Here is a 7,073-nt window from a genome sequence, read left to right as displayed (position 1 = left end):
CAACATTATGAAACTGCGCAAAGAGTTAAGGAAACTTTACAACGTTACAAAGAACTTCAGGACATTATCGCAATTCTTGGCTTGGATGAATTATCGGAAGAGGATCGTTTAACTGTAGCAAGAGCAAGAAAAATTGAGCGTTTCTTATCACAACCGTTCTTTGTGGCAGAAGTTTTTACTGGTTCTCCAGGAAAGTATGTTGCTCTTGCGGAAACTATAGGGATTTCAACTAATCCTTTCGGAGAATTAGACGGCCTACCTGAACAGGCTTTTTATTTGGTGGGTAACATCGATGAAGCTAGCACGAAAGCTATAACCTTAGAAGAGGAGAACAAATCGAAGAAATGAAATTAAATCTTATGTACTGACTCCTAAGCGAATTATTTGGGATTGTGAAGTGAAAGAAATCATTTTATCCACTAATAGTGGCCAAATTGGCGTATTACCAAACCACGCCCCATTAACACAGCAGTAGATATGGGTCTTTGAGAATACGCCTCCTCAACGACCAATGGTTAACAGCGGTTCTGTGGAGCGGTTTTGCGAGAATAGTTAATAATGAGATCATCATTTAGGAAATGATGCGGAACTGGGTAGTGATATTGATCCGGAAGAAGCTCAAAAGGCACTTGAAATAGCCGAAGCTAACTTGAGTAAAGCTGAGGGTACGAAAGATTTGGTTGAAGCGAAGCTCGCTCTCAGACGCTAGGATACGAATCGAGGCTGTCAATTGGATTCCCCCATCCAATTGAAGACAATCCAGTGGTTTATAGTTGATACAAAGAAAAAGGAAGAGGGGTAGAAAAAGTTATTAGATAGTGAGCGAAGTAAGTCCAATGCTATCTAGTAATTTTTCTACCTACTTACCTACTATTGGATTTGAACCAATGACTCCCGCCGTATGAAAGCAATACTCTAACCACTGAGTTAAGTAGGCAATTTATCACCACAAAGGAAGACCCATTACTTCGATCGATTATATATTGAATCCCTTTTCTAAGCAATACCGCTCTGTTATTGGTCTGTTATATACTAAATACTAAACTAAATACTAAACAGATACAGATCAAAGGGGTATCCTCTGGCATTAGAAAATATTCATCTTGACAAGAAATTATCTATATGTTAAGATATCTGTGATAAGGGCTATAGCTCAGTTCGGTAGAGCAACTCGTTTACACGTGCGCCAATGCTTTTCAAAGGAGCTTATTATGCAATGAACATAATCGATCTTATTGCAAAATCAATGTCTTACTTCATAGATTCGAGAGAATAGGAGAACAGTAGCCTGACAAACAGTCGGTTCAGTCCGATTCAGGTGCCAATTCAGGTGCCTAATCAAATAGAACCCTTATGGATTGCTAGTTGATAAGGTAAATATCCAGCCCACTAAATGCTAGGCGTAATGAGGATAAGGGCCTCCAAAAAACTTCTTTTCGTTCTATGAACTTTAAGGTGTATGAAGTCTCATAGTTAACTCTTGCAGTGGAACGATAGAGACTCCATTTCACTTAGGTTGATTTAATTTAGACCGGAGGCAGACCTAAGTCAAGGTAATCCTCCTTTGAAACACTTTGGTATTGCTCCTAGATAGATCAAATACAAAAAATCAATCAGAGCACAGGGAGCCATCTCATTATCTTTCCGTAAAGAAAAACTATGGTGGACTAACTGATCTTTAAATCAGTTTATGAAAGAGCCCAATGCAAAAAAATGCATGTTGGGTCTTTGAAACAGTTCAAATCATTTCGATAATAATCCGTTTGATCTGTTTTACCGAGAAGGTCTACGGTTCGAATCCGTATAGCCCTAATATGCCCTTTTTTAGATTTTAGGATCTCTATCCTATGTTTTCTTTAGTTTAGTATAGTTTTCATTTTCTCATTAGTATTTGTTTATAGACTGGATAGGCGCCTGCGACATAGAATAGAGATAAAAGCATTACCAAAGGCTCATTCATCGAAAATCAAAATCATACAGACAGGAAAAGAAAAACGAATTTCTATCAAATCAATAGAAGAAAGGATCCTTTCCCTGATTTGAATCCCGTCCTCCTTCAAATAGGATATCTCTAGACTTCCCTATAATAACTGCAATGATTTTATCCATTTTGCGAATTCCTACTTTGTTTTAAGTATATTTATTACTTTGTTTATAGATACATTATGTAAATTGATCAACTTTAAATAGAAAAAATAAAGTAAAGAGTAAATAAGAAAACAGAATATTCTGTCTCATAGTTCTGAAATAGAGTTCTTTATTTTTATTTTATAGTATTACTTCTCATTAATTATACTGCATAGATTAGTCCTACTATCTTAATTAGGTTCTAATTTAGTAGTATTCTCATTTTTATTTAATAGTCTCTTATTATTTTATTATTAAATATTAAATAAAGGATAGAGCTATTCTTTTTTCTAGAGATTCTAGAGAAAGCGAGACAAAGTGAAACGAGAAAGTTTTCTTTATATAAGAATTAGATCTACATACACCATATCTAAATAGAATGGAAATCCAAAAGAAAGGGAGTTGGGATTCCATTGGATGAATCTTTAAAGAAGATGCAGCACAGAGGAAACAAAGGCTAAACTAAGCGCTTTTGTTTGAACAAAAAAGATTCTTGTTTCACCGAGGAAAAGAGAGAAGTTCTGGATAAATTGACAATGCTGAATTGAATTGACTAATTTAAGTTCCGCCTATTCCACATTAATGGGAGTACATTATGTTTCTGCTTCACGAATATGATATTTTTTGGACATTTCTAATAATAGCAAGCCTTATTCCTATTTTGGCATTTTCGATTTCAGGACTTTTAGCCCCGGTTAGTGAAGGACCAGAGAAGCTTTCTAGTTATGAATCGGGTATAGAACCCATGGGAGGGGCTTGGGTACAATTCCGAATACGCTATTATATGTTTGCGCTCGTTTTTGTTGTTTTTGATGTGGAAACCGTCTTTCTATACCCTTGGGCAATGAGTTTCGACGTATTGGGTGTATCCGTTTTTATCGAAGCTTTGATTTTCGTGCTTATCTTAGTTGTTGGTTTAGTTTATGCATGGCGAAAAGGAGCCTTGGAATGGTCTTAACTGAATATTTAGACAAAAAAAAGAAGGAAAAGATTCTATTGAGACAGTTATGAATTTGATTGAGTTTCCCTTACTTGACCAAACAAGTTCCAATTCTGTTATTTCAACTACACCAAATGATCTTTCGAATTGGTCAAGACTCTCCAGTTTATGGCCCCTTCTATACGGTACCAGTTGTTGTTTCATTGAATTTGCTTCATTAATAGGCTCACGATTCGACTTTGATCGTTATGGATTGGTACCAAGATCAAGTCCTAGGCAAGCAGACCTAATTTTAACAGCCGGTACGGTAACAATGAAAATGGCTCCCTCTTTAGTGAGATTATACGAGCAAATGCCTGAACCAAAATACGTCATTGCTATGGGAGCCTGTACTATTACAGGGGGAATGTTCAGTACGGATTCCTATAGTACTGTTCGGGAGTTGATAAGTTAATTCCTGTGGATGTCTACTTGCCGGGCTGCCCACCTAAACCGGAGGCAGTTATAGATGCCCTAACAAAACTTCGTAAGAAGATATCGCGAGAAATAGTTGAGGATCGAACTCTATCTCAAAATAAAAATAGATGTTTTACTACCAGTCACAAGCTTTATGTTAGGCGCAGTACTCATACAGGAACTTATGAGCAAGAATTGCTCTATCAATCACCATCTACATTAGATATATCTCTGAAACTTTTTTCAAATCCAAAAGTTCAGTACCTTCCTACAAATTAGTGAATTAGGAGAGGGGCTCTTTTGTGTAGAAAAATAAAAAGCAGGGCAATCTTTCAAACTTGCATCCGAAATGTGAAATATTTATACAAAGAGGGAGAGATGAAGACAATGCAGCAGGTTGGTTATCTAATTGGCTAGTCAAACATGAGGTGGTTCATAGATCTTTGGGCTTTGATCACCGAGGAATAGAGACTTTACAAATAAAAGCAGGGGATTGGGATTCCATTGCTGTCATTTTATATGTATATGGTTACAATTATTTACGCTCCAATGTGCTTATGATGTAGCACCCGGTGGATCTTTAGCTAGCGTGTATCATCTTACGAGAATACAATATGGTATAGATAATCCAGAAGAAGTCTGCATAAAAGTCTTTGCCCAAAAGGATAATCCTAGAATTCCGTCTGTCTTCTGGATTTGGAGAAGTGCCGATTTTCAAGAACGCGAATCTTATGATATGGTGGGAATCTCTTATGATAATCATCCGCGCCTTAAACGTATCCTAATGCCTGAAAGTTGGATAGGCTGGCCCTTACGTAAGGATTATATAACCCCCAATTTTATGAAATACAAGATGCTCATTGAATGATAAGAAATTCATGCTCACTTATACAACACAACTCCAGATTTTATTCAAGTCAAGGAATATTTTTAGGTTCTTTTCCTAGATGAAACGGAATACCTATTTATAATTAATTCCTAATTATACAAAAGCATTCCAGATAGACTGAGCAAAAAAAGGGTTTCATTTGGATTCCCCTATTTTGAAAATCGCATATTAATTTCCTTCATATGAACAGAAAAATAGGATGACTCAAAGAAGTTCTCTACCAGGAACTTTGTACCGCGCACATTACTTAGCACAACTAGGAAAATAAGATAAGATAAAGATAAGCAAGACTAAAAAAATATTCGTCGGAATAGCGGAATACAAAATTAAGAAACGCAAAAAAATAAAGGGGAATCTCACCCCCTTCTTTATCATAAAGAAAAGATATATTTTAAAACTTCTTTAAAAAGAAGTGCCTCTATATTTATATTATAGATTTATCCACTTAGATGAATAAATATTATTAATGAATATGTATCACAATCCATCTCGAGGTATTTGGATCAATACCTATTCGGTGGATCTTTTTTTTTTCTCTGCCAGGAACCAGATTTGAACTGGTGACACGAGGATTTTCAGTCCTCTGCTCTACCAACTGAGCTATCCTGACCTTTTCTTGTGCATCATCCTAGTAGAGTATTTGTATCTATGTCAATTAAAAGGACTAAAAATTAATTAAAGTATTTCAAATTTAAAATTTGAAAATGGGGGGTAGTCCTATGCATTGTGCATGGTTTACTTAAATAAAACTTAAAAATAGAGTGAATAACCAAGATTTCTTGCCGATACTCTAATAAAAAAGAAATCTATTCAATGAATAGGATAAGATCCATTGAGTTCTCTTCGCATTCCTTTGTGAAAGAGTAGAATGAGAAAGCTAATGAATCTTAAACCCATTGCATTGATAAAAGAAAAAAAAGAGGATAAATAATAATAATATAGTATAGTTAGGGAATAAAAGAGGATTTGGGGATAGAGGGACTTGAACCCTCACAACTTATAAAGTCGACGGATTTTCCTTTTACTAGAAATTTCATTGTTGTCAGTATTGACATGTAGAATGGGACTCTCTCTTTGTCCTCGTCCGATTAATCCACTTTTTTAAAGATCTCGAAAACTTTGAATTTGAATTGAAGAATTTGATTATTCAATATTCGATTGGAGTGGATTCACAATAATGAAAAAAAAAAATTATGATATGAGTTTTTTATTTCATAATCATTATCATTTCTAATTTCATTTTTAAAAAAGATAAAGAACCTATATTATAATTATAATATAATATGAGTTCTGTGATTAATCGTTTGCTATGTCAGTATCTATACGTGTTTATTAAATGTATAAGGTATAAAACCCCTCTTTCTCTAATTTAGAATTAGAAGGAATTCCACTAACAACACAACGTAATTAACTCGATTCGTTAGAACAGCTTCCATTGAGTCTCTGCACCTATCCTTTTCCTTTGTATTCTAGTTCGAGAACCCCTTGTTTTCTCAAAACACGGATTTGGCTCAGGATTGCCCTTTTTTAATTCCAGGGTTTCTCTGAATTTGGAAGTTACCACTTAGCAGGTTTCCATACCAAGGCTCAATACAATCAAGTCCGTAGCGTCTACCGATTTCGCCATATCCCCATTTCCCTCTTCTTTGAGACCAGGATTCCTTGTGTAATTTCATCCATCTCTTAGTTTTTTTTTTGAATCATTGAGTTCATCACTCAACGTAGTCTAGCAGTTCAGTTCGACTCTATTTGAGAGACCTCGCTTGCTTATTGCAATTCAGAATTGAATTGATTCTATCCTTGATGTATTTGCAATTCAATCCGAATCAATATATCCAAAAGTTTTTATCTCCCCCACCTCCCGTCTTACTTTTTTATAGTATTCAAAATTATACTATAACGCTTGATATTTATTCTTTTTTTCTAATCAGAATTAGCAATTTTATTTACTCTGACTCTATGTTCCCCTTAGTGAAATATTAATCCTCAAATTATTAACAAATAATAAAGTCTATAATGATCAAATGAAAATACCAATAAATTCTATAATTTTATTTTTTAATATCCTATAGTTAAGCATATCAAGCTAACTTTATCTTTAAGAAGTTTTAGTATTTTTTTATTTTTATAAGTATAACTTCAAATTTAGAACTAGTTAATAGCTAAGATTAATAACTAATATCTGAGATTTTACGGATTTCCTATACTATACCTATTTCTATTTGTTACACTATTTCCGTTATGTAAGCCCACTTAGCTCAGAGGTTAGAGCATCGCATTTGTAATGCGAGGGTCATCGGTTCAAATCCGATAGTCGGCTTTTTTTTTTCTCTATCGATGTTCTACGAACAAGAATCTCTTTTTTTCCGAATTAAATGGAGAATCCAGGATCTTTTATGTTTTTTACCTTACAATTTTGCTAGATACAAAACAATAAAATAAATAATATATATACAAAAAATAAAGATTTTGATGAAATTCCATTTTTTTGGGTACTTTAGTTGATTTTACTCTGTTTATCCTGTAGTTTAATTCAGTTTTAATTTCGATGTATTCTGTAATGTAAATACAATGAAATTAATTGTGTAAAATGAAATTTCAATAAAATAAAAAAAGGAGTCTTCATGTCCCGTTATCGAGGACCTCGTTTAAAAAAAATAC

General features: G+C 34.2%; 1 non-coding gene across 1 annotated transcript; it reads left to right on the top strand.

The window, feature by feature from the left end:
* Positions 1 to 6,659: 6,659 nt before the first annotated feature.
* On the top strand, positions 6,660 to 6,732 carry TRNAT-UGU (transfer RNA threonine (anticodon UGU)). The gene has a single exon. It is a non-coding gene; the product is annotated as a tRNA-Thr (tRNA).
* Positions 6,733 to 7,073: the final 341 nt, after the last annotated feature.

The sequence above is a fragment of the Aegilops tauschii genome, unplaced genomic scaffold (genome assembly GCF_002575655.3).
Source record: "Aegilops tauschii subsp. strangulata cultivar AL8/78 unplaced genomic scaffold, Aet v6.0 ptg001006l_obj, whole genome shotgun sequence".
Classification (NCBI taxonomy): domain Eukaryota; kingdom Viridiplantae; phylum Streptophyta; class Magnoliopsida; order Poales; family Poaceae; genus Aegilops; species Aegilops tauschii.
Note: the sequence above shows the minus strand (reverse complement) of the source record. Positions and strands in the feature narration are given on the sequence as shown.